Genomic DNA, 16,121 nt, shown 5'->3' with positions numbered 1-16,121 from the left:
CACAGGAGTGCTGGGCTGTGGACGACGGCGTAACCGGCGTAACCGTTGTGCGCAGGTTGGTCCCAGCCCCCATCCTTAGAGGCATGGATTTGCAGGAAGTGTAGCGGAGGGTGAAAGAGGCATCGCTGTGAAGATGAAAAATAACTGTGATGATGATGACGGCCACTCCCGTGATGGCCCACGGCGCTCCGAAATGAAAAGCACCGAGTGGACCAAAGTGAATGGCAAACCAGCAAACACGTCTTCTTATCACAAAGCCAACAGCTGCAATTCCGTTTTTACGAAATTATCTGTCAAATTAATGGGATGGCTCAGAATGTTACTGGCTTTCTAGTTTGTGGGTCTCTCCTTTGTAAACTGTTTTTTTGGTCTTATGACTGTTTATGAGCTGTAAGGAATAGCTTTATCTAAGGTAGATTATAATTTAAAAATAAAACCTGTTTAAGATATCTATGGGATCAATTCATGTTTACTCCTGGGAAGTTGGCATTAATAGCCCCATTTTATAGGAAAACTAGAGATTAGGGGATGTAGAAATTTGCCTGGGGGCGGGGGGGGGGGGGGGGGCAGAGGGAAGCAAGCCAGAATAGAGTTCAGGCTACCTAATCCTCCCAACTGTCTACTGACTTCCTGAAGTGAAAGATGCTTCCTTTCACAGGATGTTTGGCCCCTTTGTCAAAAAAAAATAATTCACCTAAAACCAATTCACTGGAAGACCAATTTGCCAAAAGCTAATTATTCAAATATTCTTCACTGGGAAAAAAGAAAGAAAGAAAAAAAGAGCCCTACCTGGCTTGGCTCAGCAGTTGGAGTGTCGGCCTGAGGACTGAAAGGTCCTGGGTTCGATTCCAGTCAAGGCACGTACCTTGGTTGCCGGCTTGATCCCAGGGCAAGTGTGGGAGGCAACCAATCGATATGTCTCTCTCACATCGATGTGTCTCCCTCGATCTTTCCCTCTCCCTTCTACTCTCTCTCTAAAAAAATAAAAATTAAATCCATGGGAAAAATATCCTCAGGTGAAGATTAACAACAACAAAAAGGGCGCAGGACCGAATGACCGACCACCTAAGCACTGTTGGACAATTAGAAAAGTTGGCTGTCTCATGCAGAAGCAGACAAGGGCAGGGGCAGGGTTGGAGCGGGAACAGGAGCAGAGCAGATGTCCAAAGACAGAGCGAGGACAACAGACATCATTTACAGGGAAGCCCAGTCACTCCTACTTAAGAGAATCCTGGACTAGCATGCTGAGCTCAAGCAGGGGCAGCCAAGTCAAGGCAGACCCTAAGCTGGAGGTGTGCAGTGGATTCACTAGCCAGCACATTAACGTAGGGGCAATCTGCCTTTGGACGGATACAGAGTCAACTCTCCTCTCGTGTGAAATCTTGATGTTCAGCGGGAAGCCCATCTTGCCTGGGCTGCCCGAGTTCAGCCAGGTTTTCATTCTGATGTGAGAGGCAAACAGAGGTGGGGAGATGGAAAGTCTTCTAGTGGATCTTTCCTCAGGGCTCCCCTTTCCTCGCTTTGCTCCCTGCTTTCCGCAGGTCCCGATGGTCGCCCGGCTTTTATTAACATGTCCTTTAGAATCAGTGTTCCCAGGGCAACTGAAAAAGCCCCGTGATGGGCACCAGCCCAGGTGGAGGTCTAGCTGTCATCCTAATAGAATCTCCATTGTTTCCTTTTCCCTGAAATGACCGCACGTTGTGGGTACAGGACGCAGCTCTGTCTTGGCGAGAGGAGGTCATCTCGGCGCAAGGTCCTTTAGGGACCCAGAATTTCAACTCTGACCACTCCATGTCGTGCTTGATTCTAAGCCTTCACTTACTTCTGTAACCACGGCAACCCTGGCTTCTGCCAGTCTCTGCTCCTGAAACGCTGCGGGGCTGCCCTGCCGTTGTTTTTCTTGCAGAGAGCGGGGCGGCATGGAAGGGAGCCAGATGAAAAGAAGGCAGGAGCTTAATATTCATCATCGAAAAGAGAGCAGTAATGGGCGGATGACAGTCAGACCTGGGAACTCTGAAAGGAGTTGAACTTGTACAATTAGATGAGCAAACCGAGAAGCGATCGTTGAAGGGGAAAGTAGGCATTTACGCCACCTTTTCAGGGAAACCGAGTGGGCCATAAGGAGAAGTTATAAAAGAATTCCAGCTGAGAAATGTTGGAACATGGCCATTTGCAATTCCTAATGAAATAATTCGCCCTAACTGGTTTGGCTCAGTGGATACAGCATCGGCCTGTGGACTGAAAGGTCCTAGGTTTGATTCCAGTCAAGGGCATGTACCTTGGTTGCGGGCACATCCCCAGTAGGAGGTGTGCAGGAGGCAGCTGATCGATGTTTCTTTCTCATTGATGTTTCTAACTCTTTATCCCTCTCCCTTCCTCTCTGTAAAAAAGCAATAAAATATATATTTAAAAAAAGAAATAATTCATGTAGATAATGGTTACTGATGACTGAGAGCTGCTGAGGAACTTGATAATGGATGGATTGGGTTGTCTCAGCCAATACTGACATCACAAAAAGAAAGATAACCAGATAAATACCAACCAAATACAGTGTGAGGACACTGTATCCCAATCCAAACAAGCCATTTGTAGAAAAGACACCTATGAGAACATTGGGAAATTTGGACAATGACTGAATTTTGGTTATACCGTTTTAGAGGAATTTTCATTATTTTTCAGGTGGATAACGGTATTGTGATTATATGTTAGTCTGAAACATGCAGAATTGCTGATATTACACCATTTCAACCTACAAAAATGATAATTTCATATGGTTCAATCTTACATATTTTTTAAGAGTCCTTATCTTTTAGATCCATACTAAAGTATTTACAGATGAAGGTACAGGACTTCTGGAATTTGTTTCAAAATAATCCAACTGGTGAAGGGGAATGGAGATAGAGATGAAACAAGATTTGCATGTGTTAATAATTTTTGGTGCTGGATGATGGTTCTTTATACTAGTCTCCCAATTTATATATATGTATGTATGTATGTATGTATGTATGTGTATGTGTGTGTTTGAAAATGTGTCTGTGTAATTTTAAAACTTTTAAATATATAGATGTTTGAAATGTTATGTTTAAAACATACCTACAGCTACAATTAAGGGGTTCCAGAATTGTTCTGAGCAATTGCACCTCCATGGTGTCTGCTGGGAAGAGACAATCCTCGTCAAGATATAGTTTCTGGTGTATGTCCATATGTGTGGCTGTGTGGGTGGGTGGGTGTGGTAGAGGGGTGTTTAAATCAGCTTCTCCTAGGAGTTTTTGTTCTATTCGCCACTGGTTTTTTTCTGCGTATGGCCATGGGATTTGGGGATTCTAAGAATGCTGTAGTCAGTGTTTGCACTTTGAATTCATGTGCACAAGGAAGAAAAAAACAAGGCTTACGGGCATGGCACTCTCCCTGGGTGCCTTTGTCAACATTTTGGCAGCGCTCTTTAAAGGATGCCTTTTCTCTAAGTTCATTGGATGTTTTCTGAAGCCTGCGTAATGGCGAGAAGGCTCTGTCTCTACAAAGGAATACCTGATTCAGAAGAGTAAACATCGTAACAGCAACCTATTCATCAGCTGCCAGACCCAAACCAACCAAACGTGGAGTGCTCCAGCTTGGGCCTTACAGCCCCTGGCGGTGAGCGAGGGTTAAGGAAAGGTGAGTGAAGCTCAGAAGCTCAGCGAGATACAGAGAGACTAGGATTCCTCACGCCTCCTGGCAGCAGCTCCCCATCCTTGCAAGTGTGGAGGGCCAGCTGGGAAGGCACCTCAGGCCACACAGCAGCTGCCCTGGAACCTCTGAATCAACAGGAACCTGCGATGAAGAGACAGGAGGATCCCAACATTCCTGGGAGCCTGAAGCCGGGAGAGCTCCTGGTGATGCCAGGATACTGTCTTCTCCCCAAATCCCACTCAAGCCAAGAGCATGATTTGCGTAATAAAATATCTAATGCCTTCATAACCCAATGTTACCAGTCACACTTTAATACCCTTAAAAACTGCCTTCGAAACGAGACATGTACTTAATCCCATTTATTTGTTCATTCCACAAACACTGTTTGAGGGCTCTATGTGCTGAGCTACTTACAGGTGCTTTTGAGGGCTGGGACGAGTCCCTGCACGTCCCCTTCTCTCCTCTCTCCCACACTCCCTTCCCGGTTAAAGACAGCAGCTCCTAACCCTGGCTGTCCCTCAGAATCCCCTGGGACAGGAGCAAGCACTGGGACACCGCCATGCTCATTCACCGATATATGGTCTGTGGCTGCCTTGGTGCTAAAAACAGCAAACTTGAGTAGTAGCACCATTGGGCATGTGGCCTGCAGAGCCTCAAACGTTTACCATCTGGCCTTTACAGAACAGGGTGGCCAGCTTCTGACAGCAGCATCACTTAGGAGCTGTTAGAAAAGCAGGGTCTTGGGTCCCCGCCTGGACCTATGGAATTCCAATCTGCACCCACATGCAGGTTCTTTGGCCCCACCCCACGCTACCATCAGAAGCCGCCAGAGTGGGGCCTTTACTGTATGTTCCCCAAGTGCCTCTGACAGATGAGTAAGGTGCCGAGGCGCCTGGGGTGACCTCCCTGCAGACCTGACACCAGATCCTCCAGCTGCCAGGGGAGGTGAGCACTGAAGGCTCAGGCGTGAGTGAGTGGACGCCTCTCTGGGAACTGCCCTCTGGGGGAGAAATGGCCCCACCCAACGTCACTTCCTCTAGCTAGAGGCAGCCTGGATCTCACACCTGGGTGATGTGGGGGGGAGGGAGCGGGTAACAGCCTCTCACTGCCACAGCTGAAGGGCCATCCCAGCTCCAGAGCTCCCCAGGGGATCAGCTGAGACTCCACTCTCCCCCTGCCCTGTCCCGCCTCCCTCACCCGCACACTGTCCCCCAGCACAGTGGTCGGCAAACTCATTAGTCAGCAGAGCCAAATATCAACAGTACAACGATTGAAATTTCTTTGAAGAGCCAAATGTTTTAAACTTAAACTTCTTCTAACACCACTTCTTCAAAATAGACTCGCCCAGGCCGTGGTATTTTGTGGAAGAGCCACACTCAAGGGGCCAAAGAGCCGCATGTGGCTCGTGAGCCACAGTTTGCCGACCACGGCCCTAGAACTCTCCCCAGTTAAAGTCCATCTCGGAGTCCTTCCTGACACTGTCTTTGAGAGGGGACACAGTGTGAGAGCAGAGAGCAGGCGTGGCCATAAACAAGAACATTCCAAACAGAAGAAGAGTCCTGGGCGGCAAGTGCTAGAAGGAAACCGGTGACCGAGGCGGGTGTGCAGGAGCTGTGGGGCTCTCAGGGGTGTGGGGGCGGCGGGATAAGGCAGCCCCTGAGTCCGGCTGAGTGGCGCGGACTGCAGTCAGCGAGTGGAAGGTGAGGCTGGAGAGAAAGCCTTAACTGCCAGGCTAGGACAATTGCATTCAGTGGGCAAAGGGACATCATGGAAGGCTCTGAGCAGGAGAAGCACACAATCGTGATCCCAGCTCTGCTTCAGGAATCTTCACCTGGCGATGGTGTGACGGGGATGGCAGAGGCAATGACTGGAGCTGGGGGGACCCGGTCAGAAAGCCATTGCAAAGGACCAGGTGAGGAGCAAAGAGGTCACGAGCTAGTGGTCAGTTAAGGGGCTGACAGAGGAAAGACCACGGGGCTCAGGATAATCGAGGCCTGCCTTCCCAACCCCTCTCCCCCACTTACAACCTACATGCACTTGGGCAAGCACCTCACCTTTGTGACTTTCCCGTCTGTAAAATGGGGATAACAGAATCAGGTACTAACTATGGACTGCCTGGCACATGCTGGGCATGCAATGAACTGAGCCATGCTCACGAGGCATGGCTGTGTTCATCTGTGTTTGCGCACACATCGCTTGTCACCCCTCCAAGCAAACAGGAGCGTGTGCTAGGAAGGCTGGCCTTGTAAAGTGGTGATTATTGGATGTAATAATTTAATGAGGCCTCAATTTCATCGTTTATGGAGGTGCTTAAACCGGAATCGTCCCTCTTACAGTGCACAGGCGATCCCACTTCCATTGTAACCGCTGCCTGCCCTGTTGTTATGACGACTGGTTTCCCAAAAGCCCCGTTATTTTCTACAGATCCTTTCGGCTTTCTCATGCCTGAAAGTCCATAACCCTAGAGACAAGAGCAGGGTGATAGTTTTGAACGCCCACAGGAAATATTGTCAACTCCTTAAATTAGCCAATTGGCTGTCTGCTGCTTCTCCGACAGAAGCCCGGGCCGGAGCGCCAGCGCAACCCTCCATAAATGGGCCTACTCTTTGGAAATTGGTGCCACAGAATATCAGCTGGCACGTCAGCTTCCTGCGGCATTAACTCTGCAGGAAAACGAAGCAGAAAGCGGAGGAACGTCCACCACGTATCTCTTGTACACATCAGTCTGATGCCAACAGATCATTCTAAAAGATTTAAGTTTAGGGTATTGTTGTATTATTTCTAAAACTAGTTCAATATTAACACATGTTTCTTTCAGCAAATAGCTACCTTTATGAACTCACTTGACACATGGGAATATTATAAACACAGTTATTATTTTTACTAGAGGCCTGGTCCCTCAGCCTGGCCTGCCCCCTCTCACAGTCTGGGAGCATTCAGGGGCTGTCCTACTGATGGCTTAGGCCCACTCTCCATAGTCTGGCCTCCCTCTGCAGGAGGTGACCGGGCTGATCAGGGGAAGGCGCTGTCCCCATCATCCTGCTGCTGCTGCTGCCACTGCCGGCCGCGGTAGCTGCGAGGCCTGAGCCCTGAGCCCTGGGCTTTGCAGCCACCAGGGCTCACGGCTGCCTGAGCCCCCAGGCCTCTCAGCCACTGTGGCTTTGTCTGGATGGACTACAGAAGACATCCATCCTAATTAGCATATTACCCTTTTATTAGTATAGGTTATTTTTTTAAATATACTTTATTGATTTTTTAAAGAGAGGAAGGGAGAGGGATAGAGAGTTAGAAACATCGATGAGAGAGAAACATCGTTCAGCTGCCTCCTGCACCCCACCCCCACTGGGGATGTGCCCGCAACAAAGGTACATGCCCTTGACCAGAATCGAACCTGGGACCTTTCAGTCCGCAGGCTGATGCTCTATCCACTGAGCCAAACCGGTTTTGGCGTAGTATAGATTATTATTGCACAATGTTAATACCAGTAGTTACGTCCCCATGGTTTTCAGCAGAACATCTCCCCTCCTCACTCACCCACTTCCTTTCCTCCTTCTCCCTTGCTCCTGCTAAGCTTCTCTCCCCTCTGACATACCCTGCTCGCAGCCTACCCAAAATCTGTTCTCCTCTTTTTCTTTCCTTGCCAAAAGGACCCAATACTTTAAGGGTGGTATGTGTCTAGCTATTGTTGTGATTTCCTTCCCTCTTGCAGCCAGATAGCCGCGTAACATGGTCTTGGCCCAGGAGACTCAAGCAAGCTGACTGGGTTTTGGGAAAGCTATTGTTTTACAGATTTTCTTTTAAATTGCTCTTCTCTGCATTCCCTCTTCTTTCTATCTAAGATAAGATGCTGCAGCATCTTGCAGCTGGAGGATGGAATCCACACACCAAGGATGGAAAGCAATAAACTCCGAGAGCCAGCTTCTCGCCAGCATCCCTGAGCAGTGCAGCTGCCACCTCCCGACTTTCTGTTAAGCGCAAAGATAAGCCCTCTAACTTGCTAAGCCACATTGGCCTGGTTTCTGTTCATGCCACCAAACACAATTCCTACCTGATGCAAAAGGTGAGGAGGGCTCCCTCCTTCAACAAATGCTTGCTGAGTGCGGACTCTGTGCTGAGTCAAGAGATGGACAATAAATGAACAAGACAATGGCAGGCTGTGGTATTAGGAAAGAAATAACCAGACAGTGACTGGGGAAGGCTGGCCTCTCTAAGGAGCTGATATCTGAACGGAGAGCTGAAGGGTGAGGTGGGCGCACCCATGTAATGAGTTGGGGGAGGGAGAGCACATTCAGGCAAATGCAAAATCCTGGAGACAGGAAGGTGGTGGGGTTGAGTGGGAGGTTCAAAGAACAGAGAGGAAGCTGGAAACACAGAGAGGAAGGAAGAGAAGGAGGGAGGAGGGAGGGAGGGAGGGAGGGAGGGAGGGAGGGAGAGGGAGAGAGAGAGAGAGAGAGAGAGAGAGAGAGAGAGAGAGAGAGACTGGGTTAGGCAGGCCAAGGGTTGGAATTTTATTCTATGTATAACAGAATGGAAAGCTACCAGAGGAATTAAACAAGAGAATGACAAGACCTCATATATGTTTTAAAAAACTTGTTCTCCCTATGACATGATGAATGCCTTGTCAAGGGCACGAAGGGACCCAGCCATTGCAGGGGTCCAAGTACAAGAAAACGGGGCTCGGGCTGAGGCAGGGCCGGTGGAGATGCAGAGCAGCCGCCGCCCCGATGGAACTGCCCGTGATGTCCTCACCCGTGGTTACAAGGCCCCACCTGGCCAGCGCACTTAGAATCCAAACAGGCAGGTTTGAAGAGGCGATGGAGAAAGATAGTCTTAAAATCCCGAGGCGACAGAAGGAAATACAATTATAAGGTAATTGGAGGAAGAGATGGGCGACTTCACAGCACATGTCTTGATGTTTTAGTATTCAGAGGGGAAGAATCGGATAGTGTCGGAGCTATTCCACGGGGACTGTCACAGCATATAAACAAGGAATTAACAATTTCCAAGAGGTGGTCAGAACTCTGAGGTCCTAGATCCCCATCGCCCTGGCTCTCTCCAGCAATGCAGGCAGCTGGGAAACAGGGATGGAAGGAGCGGAGGGGAGGGTGGACCAGGTGTGTGACTGGAAGGCGAGCCCAGTGCAAGACTGAGGAGGGGAGGGGGTCCTCGGTGCCTGGGTGGGCAGCACTGGAACACTGCCCCTCCCTACACGTGAACACATTCATTCTCCAGCGAGTCCCACCCCACCTTGTAGAAACGGAAACCCAGGAAAGCGGAGAAACGTGCTCACTTTCACACGGCTGGTAGATGTCTGTTGTTAACATCTAATTCCTTCACCACTGAACATACCGTCTCCAATCAAAATAACAAGGAAGATGGTGATGAAAAGAGCGGAAAAGGTCCGGGGACTGGGGGTCACGATGCGTGTGAGAACCTGTTACTAAGGAAGGTCTCTCTGCCCAACGCACACAGAAGCCAACACTATGGCACTGGCAGCGGCGGGTGTGGGTGGGGGGCTTTTACTGCGAGTTCAACCAGCAAGGAGACAGGAGTCAAGGCTCAAATTTGCTCCCCATCCAGGGTTCGAGGTGAGAGTTAAGGGGTTTCAGCACCAGATCATTCAGGACAATGGACCCTTGGCTTCTGAACGTATCCAGGCACTCAGGTACCGGTCATGTCCTGGGCTCCGCGGCGGGGAGCAGTTAAGGTTTCACATGGATTACTCGTGAGTAGTGTTCACGAGCGTCCCTCATAAACAGTTCTGGACGCCGTTAGAATCAAGGCAGGACCAGTGTGAGCTGAGCTATGGTCACAAAGCTGGCGCGCTGGAGGGCAGTGCATGAAGCTGTGAACTGAGAGCCCAGATCTGGCTGGGTTGTCCCATGGGTGGTGCCGGGGCTCGGAGGACAAGGTCAAGAGGCTCCAGGTTGGGCCCTAACTGGTTTGGCTCAGTGGCTAGAGCGTCGGACTGCGGACTGAAGGGTCCCAGGTTCGATTCCAGTCAAGGGCATGTACCTTGGTTGTGGGCACGTCCCCGGTGGGGGGTGTGCAGGAGGCAGCTGATCAATGTTTCTCTCTCATTGATGTTTCTAGCTCTCTATCCCTCTCCCTTCCTCTCTGTAAAAAAAATCAATAAAATAATATTTTTAAAATTTTTTTAAAAAAGAGGCTCCAGGTTGGACATTCAGGCTGAAGGGCATCTGGCCAGGAGCCACTGACTCGGCCTTGCCCAACCTCCCACTAAAATGCCCACGAAGTCAGAAGAAGAACAAGACCCACAGCATCACCCAAAGCAAAGACTAACAGACAACCTCATCCCAGATTCTGGGAGAAACTGGCACCACCTGTCAAGCAGACGGACCTGGATTAAGAAAGATCTACCCAGGTTTCTGGCTTTGCTTCGTCACACAGAAGCCACATAGCAAGATGGAGGCAGATAGTCTGTCCTCATCCCACCTGACATGGAGACCCAGCGCTGTACCAACCAGAACACTGGGCAGCCGGCCAGCATGGCCTCAGGGGCATCTGAGACTCAGACAGAGAGCTGGTCCCTACACACACTCACCACACACACACTCACACATCACACACCGCACACGCACACACACACCCCGGCCGGGTTTCTACATCCATAAAGCGATGGTAAATTCCGGAAGACAGCAGGGCAGAATATAAGCAGCCGAGCCAATTACGGAGGGTGGAGGGTAGGAAGAGGGGGACGCGGGGAAAGGATACACAGTGGAGTCACAACTTGCATTTACCTGGTCTGTCATTTACCTGAGTCCGACTCACAGATGTGCAGTACTGACACAGAACTGAGCATGGCCTTTCCCCCAGCTCTCCCACATTCAAGCTAGACTTTAACTCTCACAAACTTCAAATATTCTCCTAAACACAAAGAGAAACTAAAGCTTTTTTCCCCACCAGCTCTGAGCTTCTAAGCAATTAAAAGGATCCTCCCAGGAACCTCCAACTCTACACATGACCCCCAGCGAAGAAGCACCAGGCACCCTAGACGCAGGGCCAGAAAGGACTTGAAGGCTGACAGAAGCGCCATTTCCTTCTGTGGGCTTCTCTATACTTTTCTAAATTTTCTGTAAGGAGCATGTGTTTGTTACATTTGAAACCAGAAAAAAGTGTTATTTTGCACAAAGACTGTTCACCTGTGAAAAGCCCATCAGGTGCCTGGGATGCAGGTGATGTTCTGAGCATCCCCTCCAGCCCTGCTCAGGCACTCAGCACAGGGAGGGGCTGCAGGCGGTCCCTCAGGACCCGAGTCCTCAGCCTTGGAAACGCCAGCAGGAGGCCCCCACTCCAAGTGGTTCATATTGTCAAGGAAGCCAAAGGCAGATGGGGTGGAGGAGGGAAGTCAATTCACGCTTAGCAGTTACAGTAACATGGACACTGGCCTGGATTTAGAAACGAGAGACCTGCATTCTGAGCCAAGCTCTTCCCTTCCTAGCTGGGTGGCCTGGCTCAATCTCTTAATCTCACTGAACCTGTATCCTCACTTAGTAAAGGGTGATAATAATGGGTGTTTAGGTTTTTAGAGAGTTATATAAACTAATATTAAAAATAAAAATTCCCACATGTAGCAGATGCTCAGTAAACGCTATTTGAATTTAAATGATAAGAAAATAGATCCAATCTCAGAAACAGTGTGAGGTAATGACAACAGAAATCCTCTCTAAAAAAATTAAAAAATCAATTGAAAAAATATCCTCAGGTGAGGGTTAACAACAACAAAAAGGGCGCATGACCGAATGACCGACCGCCTAACCCGTGGTCGGCAAACTGCGGCTCTCGAGCCACATGCGGCTCTTTGGCCCCTTGAGTGTGGCTCTTCCACAAAATACCACGGCCTGGGCAAGTCTATTTTGAAGAAGTGGCGTTAGAAGAAGTTTAAGTTTAAAAAATTTGGCTCTCAAAAGAAATTTCAATCGTTGTACTGTTGATATTTGGCTCCGTTGACTAAGGAGTTTGCCGACCACTGGCCTAAGCACTGTTGTTGAAGATACAACCACAGGTGTGGCAGGTGTATAGAGAGAGCTGGGGAGAAGGAGGCTTAGCCATCAGGAAGCCCCAGGTGGGCTCTCCACAGGTGCTCCCACCTCAGGAAAGGAACCCAGACGGCCTTCCTTCATTTCTTCAGGCTGCGAGGGCCTGCAGGGGTCCGTACACACACTACTCAGACATACACTGCTCGGTCCCCTACTCCTCCCACATCTCTCCCTCATGCTGTTCCTTTATGTCTGTCTCCCCTGTATTATTCACTTACTCATCTATGTACCAAATGTGTATGGAATGAACAAAAGAGCAAACAAATGTCTTCTATCCTTAGTCTGTCAACAGAGGGAAATAAAGACCTAGAATATTGTCTTCGTGGCTCTATCAAAATGAATCAAGGTCAGCAAGTTTCAACATTAATCTGAAAGCAACAAAATTAATTTAAACAAGAATAAATACAAAAATCCCAAATCTGGGTTACTGAACTCAAGAGTATAACTGCAAGATACAAGGAGGGTGGGGGTGGGGGAATTCACTCAACAAACATTTATGGAATGCCACCTATATTTCAGTCACGGTTTCAGGTGCTGGGTGCATAGCCCTGAAAATACCATGTCCCTGATGTCATAGAACTTTGACTAGAAAGAAAGGTCTAAGGGTTTTAACTAACCACGAGGTTCATGTGAGGCATCAGTATGTAGCTTGGAGCTAGCCATAGGTCCCAATGAATTGAGAGAGACTTTGACAAACCAAACAGTGTTTGGAGGAATATGGTTAAGCTCACAGAGGACCAATGAGAAATGAGAAATGACCGGAGGACCAACGGTGAGAGGAGATGCAATAGCAGTCTTCAAGTATTGCGAGAGCTGTCTGTGCAGACTTGATTTCAAGGGCCAGATGGAAATTACAAGGCAGCAGGAATAGTTTCTCACAAAGGTAACTGCTCCACGGAGGTATGGGGTGGCCTTGTTCCCTACGGAGAGGTATCCCATCCTTAGTGATGCTGCAGGAGAAAACTATGTTGTCTGAGATCAGACTAGACCCATGGTCAGCAAACTGCGGCTCGTGAGCCACATGCGGCTCTTTGGCCCCTTGAGTGTGGCTCTTCCACAAAATACCACGGCCTGGGCGAGTCTATTTTGAAGAAGTGGCGTTAGAAGAAGTTTAAGTTTAAAAAATTTGGCTCTCAAAAGAAATTTCAATCGTTGTACTGTTGATATTTGGCTCTGTTGACTAATGAGTTTGCCGACCACTAGACTAGACTATCAAGTGATCATCAGCTCAGCTTGTGTGACTCCGCAGTTGAGTGTCTACCCAGGAACCAAGAGGTCACTGGTTTGATTCCCGGTCAGGGCATATGCCCAGGTTGTGGGCTCAATCTCCAGTGGGGGGTGTGCAGGAGGCAACCCTGATCGATGATGTTTCTCTCTCATTGAAGTTTCTATCTCTCTCTCTCTCCTTTCCTATTAATTAATTAATTAATTAATTAATTAAATATATTTAAGAGAGAGAGAGAGATCAGACTAGTCTCCATCAACAGTAAAATCAAGAATGTTATAGTTCACCCCCCCCCCCCATTAATCGGGAAGGCAGTATTCAGGAGTGTGGGCTTCGGATTCTGGTCCTGGACTGGGACAAGTCTAAACCGTGTCCCCTCCCTTGTGAACGGGGGATAGTAATAGTTCCCACCCATCTCAGCTTGAGGATGAACCCAGGTGATTTACATTCAGTGCCACTGATACAGTGCCTGGCCCTTAGTAAGTCATCAGTACCTATTAGCTAACGGTGATATTAAGTGCTGTTCATTTTATTTGATTTTTCAATTTATTCATGTAAATCATTTTGCTTCGAGTCTCTAATTCTGCAATCTTTCATGTCGCATTTACTAAATCAATTATTATAGCAATTGAAACCTGTAAAGTGGAAGCACTGTAGAGAAATGTTTTATATTCCCTGGAGAAATTAGAGAAAAAACAATAGTATTAAAGGGGATGTTTAAGGATGTAATGAGAGGGACTTGTGATTAAATCAAAGTGAAGCGAGGGAGCGATTAGCCTGCAGAATGGCTGAGCCAGGCAACCTCCGTCTCCCTTCTCCTCGGGAGACCCCCATCAAGACGACAGAAGTAAGCATCAATCCAGCAGGCCTATTTCATGGGGAGTAACTCACGCCAGACCAATTTAATTTCCTCCTGTGACAGAGACACGCCTCGGTGACACAGCGAGGCAATGGATATCCGATACTGTGGCTTCAGCTAAGTCTTTCATTCCAGCCTACAGAACAGCTAAATCTCAGAACGTAATTGAATTCTGCTGGCTAGTGGAAGTGATCTCCAGAAATGGGAACCAGAGGCTCACGATCTCCCTTTGAGTAAGGAGGAGGCAAGGAGCTCTTTCCTTTGTGGGACTGAGGAAACACCTGTGTGTGTGTGTGTGTGTGTGTGTGTGTGTGTTGTGTGGGGGGGGGGGAGGCATGCTCCCCCTCGGTGCTGGCAAAGAGGACACAGAGATGAGGGCTCACTCCCTGTGCTCAGAGCTCCTGAGGTTGGGGTGACCAGCAGGAAGCGGCTTTGACACTAAAGGAGAGTGGCCAGGGGCTCAGAAAGAAAGGATCTTGGAAGACAGGGGAACATGGGGTAAGAGCTATGAAGTAGTTGAGAGAATGTCTTGACGGGGGCAATGTAATGGAGTCCCGTCTGCCTTGAATTAGTGACCTCCAGAGACCCTCTCCAGCTTGAAAATTTGAGTGACCAAGACATTTTTGGACTCTGCTGAATCCAGCCTTTCCTTTCGTCCCCCATCAGAAAAAGGTCGATCGAAACAAGAAAAAATGCATTCCAGCTTCATATACAACACATTCACCGTGGGCCAGCAGGTGCCCCCCGACACACACACACCCACTCACCAAGCTTGGGACTGAGTTCATGGGCTGCCCTAGGTTTGGCAGGGTACCACAAATGAGCATGCTTGTCCCAGGCCCCACCTGTTGCAGGGACCAGATCTCATGATGCATGATGGGATCTGACTCAGGATGGCAGAGCAATACATGAATAAGCCTTGGAGAGGAATAGCTATGTACACATTGAGCCAGCACACAATAACTCTCTCATATGCATAAATAGAAACACACACACACAACACACACACACACACCATATACTCCCCGTCACCAAGGCAACCATTCCCTGGTGCTGCACTTTGTTGTTTTTCCGACTAGATCTTTTTCACCATGTTTCCTTGGAGGGCAGCTCTGGCCTCTGACTCTGCTGAGCGGTACCATACCTCCTTGGGAAAGGCTGTTACGTATACCAGTTCCCAGGCCCGCTTCAAAGGCTCGCTACGTCCTATCCTCCTTCTGACACTGAATTCAGCCAGCGGGTCGCCTGCAGAGTTGCTGAGAGCACCAGCCACACAAAATAACCGTTCTATTGAATAACTGACAGGTCTCACTTTTATTTAAAAAAAAGTGGGGGATCACAAAGTTCACGTGAAAAGGGAGCCAGCTTTGGTCCTACAAGACGGACAGACAGATTCTCAAGATTAAAATGACAGCTCTTCTTGAGGAGGCGTAGGCTTAGGATTCCAGGTCTTTTAAGAGCAGTTCACATATCTTTCCTCCTCCGTAGAGTGTACGTTATACTTCAAATTAATCTCATTTTCTATTTTAGATGTCATTATTTTAAAATGCCAGTCACATCAAGGAGTCGATAAATGGTTAAAGCATGTTAATCCAAACATTAATCTGTTTGTTTGTTTTTTACAACATCCGTGTAATAAGTAGTGAGATTTTTGCCTTTTCGCATCACCAACAGGTTTATGATTCAAGTTCAGTTCTGTGGCAACAGTTAAGTCTATTTTCCTCTCTACCCTACAATTATTAGTGTCTGCTAAAATAATAATAATAATTATTATTATTATAAACAACTTGATTTTGTGACTGGACCAGAAAGTCCTTTGCACGCCCTTCCATCGGAATCCTGCTGGGGTGGGGGTCGGGGGTGTGTGTGACCTGGGTTTCCGCTCACTGCCTGGCCCCACAGGGAGCACTGAGGCCCCAGGGGGAGGGCGGTGAAGCCAGCCTGAGCGTGAGCTTCGGGGCAGAGCTCCTGCGGGAGCCAGCGGGCGCTTCCCCTGCCCTGAGCTGGGATTCAGGTTTGGGAATCTATCGAGGGGACGCCTTCCCAGTGGGGAGGAGAGGGGAACCGCGAAGGAGGACTCCACCCAGACAATCTGGGCTGGGCGCTGCGTCCCTAGGTCCCGGGAGAGAGAGAGAGAGAGAGGGCCAATGTCTGGAGGAGAGACCCGGCTGAGTACACAGGGGGCAGCGGGGGGCATGGACCAAGGTGGGGGCGGAGCGAGCCCCGGGGGCCGGGAGCGCGGGTGGAAGGCCGGGCAGGTGTGCGTGCCCGGTGGGCAGGTGTGCGTGCCCGGCGGGCTGTCCTCGCA

General features: G+C 49.0%; 1 protein-coding gene across 1 annotated transcript in view; it reads right to left on the bottom strand.

Annotated features, from left to right (window-relative positions):
* BAALC (BAALC binder of MAP3K1 and KLF4) overlaps positions 1-16,121 on the bottom strand; it is a 58,707-nt gene that overhangs the window by 42,130 nt on the left and 456 nt on the right. The window lies entirely within an intron of this gene.

The sequence above is a fragment of the Eptesicus fuscus genome, chromosome 19 (genome assembly GCF_027574615.1).
Source record: "Eptesicus fuscus isolate TK198812 chromosome 19, DD_ASM_mEF_20220401, whole genome shotgun sequence".
Taxonomy (NCBI): domain Eukaryota; kingdom Metazoa; phylum Chordata; class Mammalia; order Chiroptera; family Vespertilionidae; genus Eptesicus; species Eptesicus fuscus.
Note: the sequence above shows the minus strand (reverse complement) of the source record. Positions and strands in the feature narration are given on the sequence as shown.